Genomic DNA, 15,000 nt, shown 5'->3' on the forward strand with positions numbered 1-15,000 from the left:
CGGCCGTGCTGGACTGGTGTGCACCATGGCGAGAGTGCAGGTTTTGGTGGCTTTACAGCCCATATGGTCACCTGGCTGATGTAGCTGAATGACAGAACAGTGACTGTCCAGCTGATCAAATTTGGTCTGACCACAATGAAGCAACGACCTTATTATCTTTTGTGTGCCCCCCGAGACACTCATCTAGGCGCCGGTCATTGCTTCATTGTGATACGCAAGCCCCTTCACCACGGCAAGGTAATGATTATGAAGGGGAATGGGCGCATGTACATGCCTTTTCTTTTGTTGTTGCAGCTGCCCGCAGTGCAGCCAGAAAAATTAGGCAGTCATGTACACGCACCAGAAAAATTATTACAGCGGCCGCTGCTAGCAGCGGCCTAAAAAATTCAGCAATCCGCCTGGAGTCCCGGACCCTGTTGGTGGTGGCGGAGAAGGTAGTCAAGCGGCCTGCAGGCAGACATGCTGTGTGGAGGGACTGGGAGCGACTTAGTCTTCTTGGGGCAGGCCAGGCAGCCAGTCACACAGCGTGCAGGCAGAGATGCTGTGTGTGCGGGGACTGACTTAGTCTTGGGGCGGGCAGCAGCCCTCCGGGATCCATGCCTCATTCATTTTGATAAAGGTGAGGTACTTAACACTTTTGTGACTTAGGCGACTTCTCTTCTCAGTGACAATGCCTCCAGCTGCGCTGAAGGTTCTTTCTGACAGGACGCTTGCGGCAGGGCAGGAGAGAAGTTGGATGGCAAATTGGGACAGGTATGCAGTGGTGGGTTCACAGAACAGGTATGCAGTGGCGGGTTCACTGAACACAACAGGTATGCAGTGGTGGGTTCACTGAACAGGTATGCAGTGGTGGGTTCACAGAACAGGTATGCAGTGGTGGGTTCACAGAACAGGTATGCAGTGGCAGGTTCACTGAACAGGTATGCAGTGGTGGGTTCACTGAACAGGTATGCAGTGGTGGGTTCACTGAACAGGTATGCAGTGGTGGGTTCACAGTACAGGTATGCAGTGGTGGGTTCACAGAACAGGTATGCAGTGGCGGGTTCACAGAACAGGTATGCAGTGGCAGGTTCACTGAACACAACAGGTATGCAGTGGCGGGTTCACTGAACAGGTATACAGTGGCGGGTCCACTGAACAGAACAGGTATGCAGTGGCGGGTTCACTGAACACAACAGGTATGCAGTGGTGGGTTCACTGAACAGGTATGCAGTGGTGGGTTCACAGAACAGGTATGCAGTGGTGGGTTCACAGAACAGGTATGCAGTGGCAGGTTCACTGAACAGGTATGCAGTGGTGGGTTCACTGAACAGGTATGCAGTGGTGGGTTCACTGAACAGGTATGCAGTGGTGGGTTCACAGTACAGGTATGCAGTGGTGGGTTCACAGAACAGGTATGCAGTGGCAGGTTCACTGAACAGGTATGCAGTGGGCTCACTGAACAGAACAGGTATGGTGGGCTCACTGAACAGAACAGGTATGCAGCCAGGAACAAGCTAAGCCTAACTAATCTTTCCCTATGAGAGACAGTCTGCAGCAGCTCGCCCTACTCTCACTAATGCAGGCACACGAGTGACCGTAATGGCCGCCGCTGCCTGCCTTATATAAGAGGGGTGGGGCTCCAGGGGCTAGTGTAGCCTAATTGGCTACACTGGGCCTGCTGACTGTGATGTAGAGGGTCAAAGTTGACCCTCCATGGTGCATTATGGGGCGAACCGAACTTCCGCAAACGTTCGCCTGCGGGACGCGAACGCGAACCACGGAAGTTCGCATGGAACCGTTCGCAGGCGAACCGTTCGCCCCAAATCTATCAAAAGCAAGCTCACATACGTTGGCCAGCAATTGAACCCAGGTCAACTGCTTGAAAGGCAGCTATGCTCACCACTATACCACCATTGGCTGGGAATTGAACCCAGGTCAACTAACGTTACAGGCTGAAGCCAGCCATTTCACTCATCTCTTCAACTACAAGAAAGGCCCAGGAGTAGTCTTAGCTACCCTAATATCTATGTTACGGCAGGACCCTTATTACACTTTCTCTTACAGAGCTATGGAAACCAATTTGCCCATGCGATAAAGTGAGGTGCAAAAATGAAATCATGCCTAGCAGAGTATGGTTTCAATCCATCAACCTCTGGGTTATGGGCCTGGCACACTTACGCTGCACCACTCTGCAGCCTGCTTAGCTTTGAATGCAATCTTCAAGTTTTCTAGCCATTGCCCTTTGAAAAGATGTGAGATTTTGGAAAGTGAAATAGGGAGGCAATGAAATCCTATGGGGGATTTTACCAATTTTGGACCCCTGTAACTCTGGTTTGCAGAGATGTAGGGACCCCATCTTTGGAATCCAAGTCTAACAATATGTCTTCTACCTGCATGAGACATTTCGTGAGATTCAGACGTTGCTAACGGCCATGGCTGAGATTTATGTACGCCACCATCACTACCATTGAAATAGCCCAAATAAACAGGTTTTTGTGACCCTAGGCTTTGACCTCTTCGGCCTAGGGGCCCGAAACTCACCAGTCATGTTCCCCCTAAGGGTCCCTACAATGCTAGAAAATTTGGTACTGCTCAGCCATTGCCCTTTGAAAAGATGTGAGATTTTGGAAAGTGAAATAGGGAGGCAATGAAATCCTATGGGGGATTTTACCAATTTTGGACCCCTGTAACTCTGGTTTGCAGAGATGTAGGGACCCCATCTTTGGAATCCAAGTCTAACAATATGTCTTCTACCTGCATGAGACATTTCGTGAGATTCAGACTTTGCTAACGGCCATTGCTGCGATTTATGTACGTCACCATCACTACCATTGAAATAGCCCAAATAAACAGGTTTTTGTGACCCTAGGCTATGACCTCTTCGGCCTAGGGGCCCGAAACTCACCAGTCATGTTCCCCCTAAGGGTCCCTACAATGCTAGAAAATTTGGTACTGCTGAGCCATTGCCCTTTGAAAAGATGTGAGATTTTGGAACTGTAAATAGGAGGCCCAATGAAAGCCTATGGGGGATTTTACCAAATTTGGAGCCCTGTAACTCTGGTTTGCAGAGATGTAGGGAACCCATTTTTGGAGCCCAAGTCTAACAATATGTCTTCTACCTGCATGAGACATTTCGTGAGATTCAGACGTTGCTAACGGCCATTGCTGCGATTTATGTACGTCAGACTCGCCACCATTGAAATTGCCCAATAAACAGGTTTTGTGACCCTAGGCTATGACCTCTTCGGCCTAGGACTGCATTGAACGTGACCCACGCATTGTGCGCATTCTGGACAACACCAATTACTGGGTTTATACCCTTCTGGATCCACGGTACAAACACAATGTTCCAAAACTGCTTGAAGAAAGAGCCAGACAGGTCAAAATGGAAGAATACCAGCAGGCCCTTGTGGAGACTTTAGAGAGGAGATTGACATCCTCCCCCTCCTCTAGCCAGTTGTACGCCGACAGACTGACTTCCGCAAACCCAGGACGACCAGGAGGGCAGCAAACAACACAAGCCGCAGCTAGTGCCCAAAAGGGAATGGTATCGGCAGTGTCCTTGGAGTGGGAAAATTTTCTGACACCCATGCAGCAGCACCCCACAGAACAGCAAGCGTGCAGATCCACCTCCAACACCGATCGCCTGGAGAAGATGGTCAAGGACTACAGGTCAGATGGCGTAGCTGTGTTGAACAATCCATCTGCACCCTTCAACTATTGGGTATCGAAGCTAGACACCTGGCACAAACTGGCAATGTACGCAATAGAGGTGCTGGCTTGCCCGGCAGCCAGCGTTATGTCGGAACGCTGTTTCAGTGCTGCCGGAGGCATCGTCACAGATCGGCGGCGTATCCGCCTCTCCACAGAAAATGCAGACCGTCTGACTCAAATTAAAATGAATCAATCCTGGATTGGAAACGACTACGCAACACTCCAGGACCCCAACCAAGTAACATGAACAATGAACATCTGTGATGGGTTAGCGTTTCCGGTCCCTGTTTATTGAACCTCTCATCTGTATTACATTTATGACTGCATGGCGACAAAATGCAAATTGCTATCCGCACGCTTCTTGTCCTCATGCAAGGCCTGGGTTGTTGTGTCTCAAAGCGTGGCCTTCTCCTCCTGCGCCACCCTCCTCCTGTTCCATCACGTGTGCTGCTGCTGCTGGGTTAGCGTTACCGGTCCCTTTTCCTGGAACCTCTTATATGTATTACATTTATGACTGCATGCCGACAAAAAGCATGTTACCTGTGCAAAGAAAACAGACATTTCCCGCATTTAAAAGACAGTTTTCCCTTTGAAACTTTAAAATCGATTTTCTCAAAAACTATAAGCTCTTTTTGCTAAATTTTTTTTCCTCTTGTACCCACTCCCAAGGTGCACATACCCTGTAAATTTGGGGTATGTAGCATGTAAGGAGGCTTTACAAAGCACAAAAGTTCGGGTCCCCATTGACTTCCATTATGTTCGGAGTTCGGCCATGTTCGGCCCGAACCCGAACATCTAGATGTTCGCCCAACACTACACGTGACCCGTTCGGCCAATCACAGCGCTAGCCGAACGTTCGGGTAACGTTCGGCCATGCGCTCTTAGTTCGGCCATATGGCCGAACAGTTTGGCCGAACACCATCAGGTGTTCGGCCGAACCCGAACATCACCCGAACAGGGTGATGTTCTGCAGAACCCGAACAGTGGCGAACACTGTTCGCCCAACACTAACTGTGACACCACACTTAAAAAAAAACAAAACAGCAAACAGCGAAGCTTCCCCAGATTGGAGCATTGGATTTGGTAAAGTCTTAAGTCAATGGGCTCGATTCACAAAGCGGTGATAACTCAGTTATCATGCCTAAAAGACTTAAGCCGTGATAACCTTTGCACTAGCAAAGTTATCACCGCTTTGTGCTCTAACTCGCGGGAAGCTACCGCGCGTATGTGCGTACGCGTGAACGCGCGCGCGCAAAGTCCCATAGGGCTTAATGGGAGCTTCGCGCGTAGTGCCAGGTGCTGCGCACGCGCCTGCGCGCTCACGCGCGCAAAAGTTTGCGCGCGGAAAATTCGCGCGAGTTTCTTCTTATCATGCCTAAACTGAGTTTAGGCGTGATAAAGGGGTTTTCACTCGCGTGCAAACACTTTGCACCGCTTTGTGAATCAGGCCCAATGTGTTGTAAGCCACAAGTAAGCATTAGGTTAGCAGGAAGGGTTGCATGGCCACCTAGCTTTTCATCCTTCTCACCCTTGCCCTGGAATCTTCCAGACTTCAAATTGCTGTCCTTTGCTTTGTGTGTTACACCAGCATCATCCAGGGGGGTACATGATCTTTCTGATTTTGAAGTCTTGAATTGAAGCCTGTAAGCAGTATCACCATGTGTCCCACTACTTTCATCTAGCAAATTAGGCAAATAAGCAAGCTCATTTTTCTCTTGGGTATATCACAATGGTACATGCTAGGCTGGCTTAAGCATGTAGTGTTGGTGGTATAGTGGTGAGCATAGCTGCCTTCCAAGCAGTTGACTTGGGTTTGATTCCTGCCCAATGTATGTGAACTTGCTTTTGACAGCCTACAAATCCCTGGAAGACGGGAGAGGGAGGTGGTGGTGGTCTTTTTTGCCACCGAATAGTAATCGGATTCGGATATCTGGTAGAAAACCGCGGATATCCGGGTCATGTGTCAAACTATGCGCATGATAGTTATCCGGAATCCAAATCCGATCCGGAACGCGTAATAAAGTTCGGATATCCGGGTTACCCGGATATCCGGAATCCGGATGAGCATCCCTGTCTGGAGTCTCTGTATACCGAGTTTTTGCTGACAATTGGGGGAGAAGATTTACAAGATACTCCTGGAACATGGATGCACCATGTTTAGTATATATATTTTCCCCCTGGTTCTTGCCATCTAAACCTAGATGTGTCTTATCCCAGAGTGTCTTATACGCCAAAAAATACAGTAATTAATAAAATTGATTATTTTTCTACAATATTACTTTATAAATTATTTTGTCAGTTTTTGCCCACTCTAACATCTTCCTCACCCCTAGTCTTACAAAATGCTCTGGGAGGAGAAATCCTACTTAACCACTTGAGGACCTAGGGCTTTCTACCCCTTAAAGAGAAACTCCAACCAAGAATTGAACTTTATCCCAATCAGTAGCTGATACCCCCTTTTACGTGAGAAATAGAATGATTTTCACAAACAGACCATCAGGGGGCGCTGTGTGACTAATTTTGTGCTGAAACCCCTCCCACAAGAGGCTCTGAATACCGCGGTACTCTGGGCAAACTGCCACAATGTAACAATGTTCACAGACAGAAAATGGCTGTTTAAAGCTGTCTGTAACAGCCAGAGCAGCTAGAAACAGCTACATAACTTGCCCACAGTAACAATGTCACCATGTAATACATGTCAGAATGTGAATCAGGGAGAGGAAAGATTTTACAATGAGCAAACACTGACTAAATCATTTATACATAATTATTGTAAAAATGAAGCACTTTTTTTTATTAAATTATTGTCACTGGAGTTCCTCTTTAAGGACCGGCCACTTTTTTTCCATTCAGACCACTGCAGCTTTCACGGTTTATTGCTCGCTCATACAACCTACCACCTAAATGAATTTTACCTCCTTTTCTTGTCACTAATAAAGCTTTCTTTTGGTGCTGTTTGATTGCTCCTGCGATTTTTACTTTTTATTATATTCATCAAAAAAGACATGAATTTTGGCAAAAAAATGATTTTTTTTAACTTTCTGTGCTGACATTTTTCAAATAAAGTAAAATTTCTGTATACATGCAGCGCGAAAAATGTGGACAAACATGTTTTTGATTAAAAAAAACCCATTCAGTGTATATTTATTGGTTTGGGTAAAAGTTATAGCGTTTACAAACTATGGTGCAAAAAGTGAATTTTCCCATTTTCAAGCATCTATGACTTTTCTGACCCCCTGTCATGTTTCATGAGGGGCTAGAATTCCAGGATAGTATAAATACCCCCCAAATGACCCCATTTTGGAAAGAAGACATCCCAAAGTATTCACTGAGAGGCATAGTGAGTTCATAGAAGATATTATTTTTTGTCACAAGTAAGCGGAAAATGACACTTTGTGACAAAAAAAAAAAAGTTTCCATTTCTTCTAACTTGCGACAAAAAAAATGAAATCTGCCACGGACTCACCATGCCCCTCTCTTAATACCTTGAAGGGTCTACTTTCCAAAATGGGGTCATTTGTGGGGTGTGTTTACTGTCCTGACATTTTGGGGGGTGCTAAATTGTAAGCACCCCTGTAAAGCCTAAAGGTGCTCATTGGACTTTGGACCCCTTAGCGCAGTTAGGCTGCAAAAAAGTGCCACACATGTGGTATTGCCGTACTCAGAAGAAGTAGTATAATGTGTTTTGGGGTGTATTTTTACACATACCCATGCTGGGTGGGAGAAATATCTCTGTAAATGACAATTTGTTAATTTTTTTTACACACAATTGTCCATTTACAGAGATCTTTCTCCCACTCAGCATGGGTATGTGTAAAAATACACCCCAAAACACATTATACTACTTCTCCTGAGTACGGCGATACCACATGTGTGGCACTTTTTTGCACCCTAACTGCGCTAAAGGGCCCAAAGTCCAATGAGTACCTTTAGGATTTCACAGGTCATTTTGAGAAATTTCGTTTCAAGACTACTCCTCACGGTTTAGGGCCCCTAAAATACAAGGGCAGTATAGGAACCCCACAAATGACCCCATTTTAGAAAGAAGACACCCCAAGGTATTCCGTTAGGAGTATGGTGAGTTCATAGAAGATTTTATTTTTTGTCACAAGTTAGCGGAAAATGACACTTTGTGAAAAAACACAATTAAAATCAATTTCCGCTAACTTGTGACAAAAAATAAAATCTTCTATGAACTCGCCATACTACTAACGGAATACCTTGGGGTGTCTTCTTTCTAGAATGGGGTCATTTGTGGGGTTCCTATACTGCCCTGACATTTTAGGGGCCCTAAACCGTGAGGAGTAGTCTTGAAACGAAATTTCTCAAAATGACCTGTGAAATCCTAAAGGTACTCATTGGACTTTGGGCCCTTTAGCGCAGTTAGGGTGCAAAAAAGTGCAACACATGTGGTATCGCCGTACTCGGGAGAAGTAGTACAATGTGTTTTGGGGTGTATTTTTACACATACCCATGCTGGGTGGGAGAAACACCTCTGTAAATGACAATCTTTTGATTTTTTTACACACAATTGTCCATTTACAGCGGTATTTCTCCCACCCAGCATGGGTATGTGTAAAAATACACCCCAAAACACATTGTACTACTTCTCCCGAGTACGGCGATACCACATGTGTGGCACTTTTTTGCACCCTAACTGCTCTAAGGGGCCCAAAGTCCAATGAGTACCTTTAGGATTTCACAGGTCATTTTTGTTTCAAGACTACTCCTCACGGTTTAGGGCCCCTAAAATGCCAGGGCAGTATAGGAACCCCACTAATGACCCCATTTTAGAAAGAAGACACCCCAAGGTATTCCGTTAGGAGTATGGTGAGTTCATAGAAGTTTTTATTTTTTGTCACAAGTTAGCGGAAATTGATTTTAATTGTTTTTTTTCACAAAGTGTCATTTTCCGCTAACTTGTGACAAAAAATAAAATCTTCTATGAACTCACCATACTCCTAACAGAATACGTTTGGGTGTCTTCTTTCTAGAATGGGGTCATTTGTGGGGTTCCTATACTGCCCTGGCATTTTAGGGGCCCTAAACCGTGAGGAGTAGTCTTGAAACAAAAATGACCTGTGAAATCCTAAAGGTACTCATTGGACTTTGGGCCCCTTAGCGCAGTTAGGCTGCAAAAAAGTGCCAATCATGTGGTATCGCCGTACTCGGGAGATGTAGTATAATGTGTTTTGGGGTGTATTTTTACACATACCCATGCTGGGTGGGAGAAATACCTCTGTAAATGACAATTGTTTGATTTTTTTTACACACAATTGTCCATTTACAGAGAGATTTCTCCCACCCACCATGGGTATGTGTAAAATTACACCCCAAAACACATTATACTACTTCTCCTGAGTACGGCGATACCACATGTGTGACACTTTTTTGCAGCCTAGGTGCGCTAAGGGGCCCAACGTCCTAATCACAGGTCATTTTGAGGCATTTGTTTTCTAGACTACTCCTCACGGTTTAGGGCCCCTAAAATGCCAGGGCAGTATAGGAACCCCACAAGTGACCCCATTTTAGAAAGAAGACACCCCAAGGTATTCCGTTAGGTGTATGGCGAGTTCATAGAAGATTTTATTTTTTGTCACAAGTTAGTGAAAAATGACACTTTGTGAAAAAAAAAAAATCAATTTCCACTAACTTTTGACAAAAAATAAAATCTTCTATGAACTCGTCATACACCTAACAGAATACATTGGGGTGTCTTTTTTCTAAAATGGGGTCAGTTTCTGGGGTTCCTATACCGCCCTGGCATTTTACGGGCCCAAAACCGTGAGTAGTCTGGAAACCAAATGTCTCAAAATGACTGTTCAGGGGTATAAGCATCTGCAAATTTTGATGACAGGTGGTCTATGAGGGGGCAAATTTTGTGGAACCGGTCATATGCAGGGTGGCCTTTTAGATGACAGGTTGTATTGGGCCTGATCTGATGGATAGGAGTGCTAGAGGGGTGACAGGAGGTGATTGATGGGTGTCTCAGGGGGTGGTTAGAGGGGAAAATAGATGCAATCAATGTACTGGGGAGGTGATCGGAAGGGGGTCTGAGGGGGATCTGAGGGTTTGGCCGAGTGATCAGGAGCCCACACGGGGCAAATTAGGGCCTGATCTGATGGGTAGGTGTGCTAGGGGGTGACAGGAGGTGATTGATGGGTGTCTCAAGGTGTGATTAGAGGGGGGAATAGATGCAAGCAATGCACTGGCGAGGTGATCAGGGCTGGGGCCTGAGGGCATTCTGAGGGTGTGGGCGGGTGATTGAGTGCCCTAGGGGCAGATAGGGGTCTAATCTGATAGGTAGCAGTTACAGGGGGTGATTGATGGGTAATTAGTGGGTGTTTAGGGTAGAGAACAGATATAAACACTGCCCTTGGGAGGGGATCTGCGGGCGAACTATTGGTGTGGGTGGGTGATCAGATTGCCCACAAGGGGCAGGTTAGGGGCTGATTGATGGGTGGCAGTGCCAGGGGGTGATTGATGGGTGGCAGTGACAGGGGGTGATTGATGGGTGATTGACAGGTGATCAGTGGGTTATTACAGGGAAGAACAGATGTAACTAATGCACTGGCGAATTGATAAGGGGGGGTCTGAGGGCAATCTGAGCGTGTAGGCGGGTGATTGGGTGCCTGCAAGGGGCAGATTAGGGTCTGATCTGATGGGTAACAGTGACAGGTGGTGATAGGGGGTGATTGATGGGTAATTAGTGGGTGTTTAGAGGAGAGAATAGATGTAAACACTGCGTTTGGGTGGTGATCTGATGTCGGATCTGCGGGCGATCTATTGGTGTGGGTGGGTGATCAGATTGCCCGCAAGGGGCAGGTTAGGGGCTGATTGATGGGTGGCAGTGACAGGGGGTGATTTATGGGTGGCAGTGACAGGGGGTGATTGATGGGTGATTGACAGGTGATTGACAGGTGATCAGTGGGTTATTACAGGGAAGAACAGATGTAAATATTGCACTGGCGAATTGATAAGGGGGGGGGTCTGAGGGCAATCTGAGCGTGTAGGCGGGTGATTGGGTGCCCGCAAGGGGCAGATTAGGGTCTGATCTGATGGGTAACAGTGACAGGTGGTGATAGGGGGTGATTGATGGGTGATTGATAGGTAATTAGTGGGTGTTTAGAGGAGAGAATAGATGTAAACACTGCGTTTGGGTGGTGATCTGATGTCGGATCTGCGGGCGATTTATTGGTGTAGGTGGGTGATCAGATTGCCCGCAAGGGGCAGGTTAGGGGCTGATTGATGGGTGGCAGTGACAGGGGGTGATTGATGGGTGATTGATAGGTGATTGACAGGTGATTGACAGGTGATTGACAGTGATTTACAGGTGATTGACAGGTGATCAGAGGGGATAGATGCATACAGTACACAGGGGGGGTGGGGTCTGGGGGGGGTCTGGGGAGAATCTGAGGGGTGGGGGGTGATCAGGAGGGGGCAGTGGGCAGAGGGGGAGATTTAAAAAAAATAGCGTTGACAGATAGGGACAGGGAGTGATTGATGGGTGATTAGGGGGGTGATTGGGTGCAAACAGGGGTCTGGGGGGTGGGCAGGGGGGGGGTCTGAGGGGTGCTGTGGGCGATCTGGGGCAGGGGGGGGGGGAAATCAGTGTGCTTGGTGCAGACTAGGGTGGCTGCAGCCTGCCCTGGTGGTCCCTCGGACACTGGGACCACCAGGGCAGGAGGCAACCTGTATAATACACTTTGTAAACATTACAAAGTGTATTATACACTTTGTATGCGGCGATCGCGGGGTTAACATCCCGCCGGCGCTTCCGTATAGCTGGCAGGATGTTGCGGCGGGCGAGCGGTGACAGGCGCCGGCGGAGGATCGCGTCACGGATGACGCGATCGCTCCGCCCATGCCCCTACAAGGACCGCCGCCTTTGGGCATGAGCTGGTCCTTGCGGGGTCCACTTCCCGGCCGCCTCTGTGCGTTAGGCGGTCGGTAAGTGGTTAACTAAACAGCCTAGGCTAAGAATCACTGGGTAGGCGGGGCTACATACCAATATACAGCAATACATTGATATAGAAAATCTTTTTGATGCAGAAACCAGGATAATTAATGTAAAATTGGCTACCCTGAATAATGTATTACATTCTATTCTTTCTTCTACATTCCTCTTTAATTTTATTTATTTATTCAAGTATTTATATAGCGTCGACATATTATGCAGCGCTGTACAGAGTTTACTGTCCTGTCACTAACTGTCCCTCAGAGGGGCTCACAATCTAGTCCCGACCATAGCTATATGTCCAGGCATGCATCATGAAGTGTATGTATCATGGTCTAGAGCCAATTTTAGGGGGATGCCAATTAACTTTCCTGTATGTTTTTCAGCATATATGTTTGGGTGGCTTTACAAAATTCCTAATCAGTGCTGCTCGGATACCCCTTTTCAAAATCCGGATCCGATTCGGATTCGGATACCCAGATATCCAATCCGGGTCAGATGTCCGATTTCAAAAATTTCCAATCCAAATCTGAATTGGATATCCGACCCTAGTATCTGGGATATCCGGGCAAATTCGGACATCCGGATAGAAAACCAGGAAGTGGCCTTTAAATTGCTTTAAAAATGTTTTTTATGGTAAATGAGGCATGTAGCATCATTATTTTTTAAAGTGGAACACTAATTGATGATGTGGGGATTTAAATCCCCCCCCCCCCAAAAAAAAATAGCTGTCAATTAACATCAGGCCTAGGTTCCAGACAGCAGTCGTGCAGCCCACATTGTGTCCAGAGTCAGACCGCACAACTGGGACATGGCAGTTTTCAGCTCAGACACCTCCAAAAAATTAAGCAGAAATTGTGTTTTGGGTTAAATATAGGTGGTGTCAGCACAGCAGCAGTGGCCTGTGGTACCCTGGCGGTGGGAGCAGCAAAGGCAGCAGGAGCAGGGCAATGCAGCAGCAGCAGGTGTAACGTGTGCCAGGAGCATGCCGGACATGGCACTTGGCAGTGGCACATGGCACGTGGCACTTTGCACTTGGAACTTGGCATGTGGCACTTTGCACTTGGCACTTTGCACTTGGCACTTTGCATTTGGCACTTGGCACTTTGCATTTGGCACTTGGCAAAGTGCAAAGTGCCATGTCACATGCAAAGTGCAAAGTGCCACGTGCAAAGTGCCACGTCACATGCAAAGTGCAAAGTGCCACGTGCAAAGTGCCACGTCACATGCAAAGTGCAAAGTGCCACTTTGCACTTTGCAGGTGACACTTTGCACTTTGCATGCGGCACTTTTCACTTTGCACGTGGCAGTTTGCACTTTGCACGTGACGTGGCACTTTGCACGTGGCTCTTTGCACGTGACATGGCACTTTGCACGTGACGTGGATCTTTGCACGTGACATGGCACTTTGCACTTTGCACGTGACGTGGCACTTGGCAAGTGGCACATGCCAAGTGACAGACAGCAGAGGAGAAGACACTAACTGTCACACTGGCACTGCTTGCAGCACAGCAGTTTTGTAGTAAGCTAACACAGTAGTACTACTACTCTAACAACTACTAGCACTGACTGCAGTACTACAGTACTAACTACACAATAACACAGTAATCCTATCCCCTAATCCCTAACCTAATCTATACCTAAGGCTAATAGCTGGCCAGCAGGCAGCAGCTGGCCTGGTCTGTGCACAACACACACACAGACACATAGCAGCTGCCTGCAGCACACACTCTGACTGTCACACAATGACATCAAGCTAATTAATGATTTAACAATAGTGTAGTGATAGTGAAGGGGTTAATCACTGAACAGCTTTCGGTTTATCACTGTGTACAGCACTTGGTAGGTCAGCAGGCCTGCAGCACACTTTCTGACTGTCACACAATGACCTCAAGCTAATTAATGATTTTAACAATAGTGTAGTGATAGTGAAGGAGTTAATCACTGAACAGCTTTCGGTTTATCACTGTGTACAGCCCTTGCTAGGCCAGCAGCACTGGAGAACACACTCTGACTGTCACACAATGACTGTCACACAATGGGCCTGATTCACAAAGCGGTGCAAACTTTTTCGCGGACATTTGCGCGCGCAATTTGCGTGCGCAAAAGTCCGCGATCGCGCGAATCGCGGCAAATTGCGCGCGCAAAAGTCCGCGAAAAAGTTTGCACCGCTTTGTGAATCAGGCCCAATGACATCAAGCTAATTAACGATTTAACAACTGTGATAGTGAAGGGTGTCATGAACCGCAAGGGCCGGTTCTTGATCGGGTCAATCTCTCAGAGTCAGAAACTCGGTCTCGCTGTCACTTTGCGCATAGATGCCCATATGTGGATTCCCAATCTATGAGCCGCCTAGCCGAGAGGAGCGTCCTAACTCCAAAGGATTCACCACACACGTACAATTCAAATACTTGCCACCACCTGTGAGTCAGCACATGGCTGTAAATATATTAGCACACTGCGAACACTGTAAGTTAACCCTTAGCTGTATGCAGGGATCGGCACCAGATCTGTCTATCTGTGCCCGATTCACGCATACGGGTTATAAATACAAGATACTCTAGAACACATGGTAACGGTTTCGGAGGAGTAAGTACGATTGTGTATGTTCAGGAACAGGTCATAACCGTAAAACAATTTTTACCCGGAGGGGTTATGGTTATGAATTTTATATCAGCACATTGGGCAGATTTTAACGAGTAAGACTATATTAATTTCATAGCTGTGTTATACACAGTTTTCATTTAATAGACCAAAATCATAAACTACATACATTTAAATCTGTTCCCCAGCGGTGCCAATATGTCTGAGGTCGGCAGTGGACCCCTGTGGAGCTAGCTTCCTTTGGCTTCCCCTGGATGAAAGGACCTTTTGGTGCTCAATTAGCAGCTGAGTGTGACCAGCTAGAACAACCTTTGACATATTACACCAGGCTAGGGTTTCACACCCCTTGGCTAATTAACAAGTCACTGGCCAGCAAGGAATTCTAATTCAGTGTAAGTGATGTATTTGCTTTCACTCAGAAGAAAAGGAAAAGACATCTGTTGTACATTTAAACAGAAAGTGACATTTTGCTCTGCAATGCGGAACGATACAGAATCGCTAATCGTCTCGACTTCCATATCATTCATGACAAAGGGGTTAATCACTGAACAGCTTTAGGTTTATAACTGTGTACAGCCCTTGCTAGGCCAGTAGCACTGGAGCATGTCTCTCAGTGAGCATTCAGCAAGCTAGGACGATATGTCTCATCATGGCAGCCCTCCTTATTATACAGGGGGGCTGGCCAGTGTTCCTTTCTGGGATTGGGTGCCAGGGTTTAGGCTGGGGGCCCTCTGATTGGCTCA

General features: G+C 47.0%; 1 protein-coding gene across 1 annotated transcript in view; it reads left to right on the forward strand.

The window, feature by feature from the left end:
• The window catches only part of LOC137571262 (cytochrome P450 2K6-like), a 113,842-nt gene that overhangs the window by 19,601 nt on the left and 79,241 nt on the right, over positions 1 to 15,000 (forward strand). The gene's annotated exons all lie outside the window — the stretch shown is intronic.

The sequence above is a fragment of the Hyperolius riggenbachi genome, chromosome 4 (genome assembly GCF_040937935.1).
Source record: "Hyperolius riggenbachi isolate aHypRig1 chromosome 4, aHypRig1.pri, whole genome shotgun sequence".
NCBI classification, from domain to species: Eukaryota; Metazoa; Chordata; class Amphibia; order Anura; family Hyperoliidae; genus Hyperolius; species Hyperolius riggenbachi.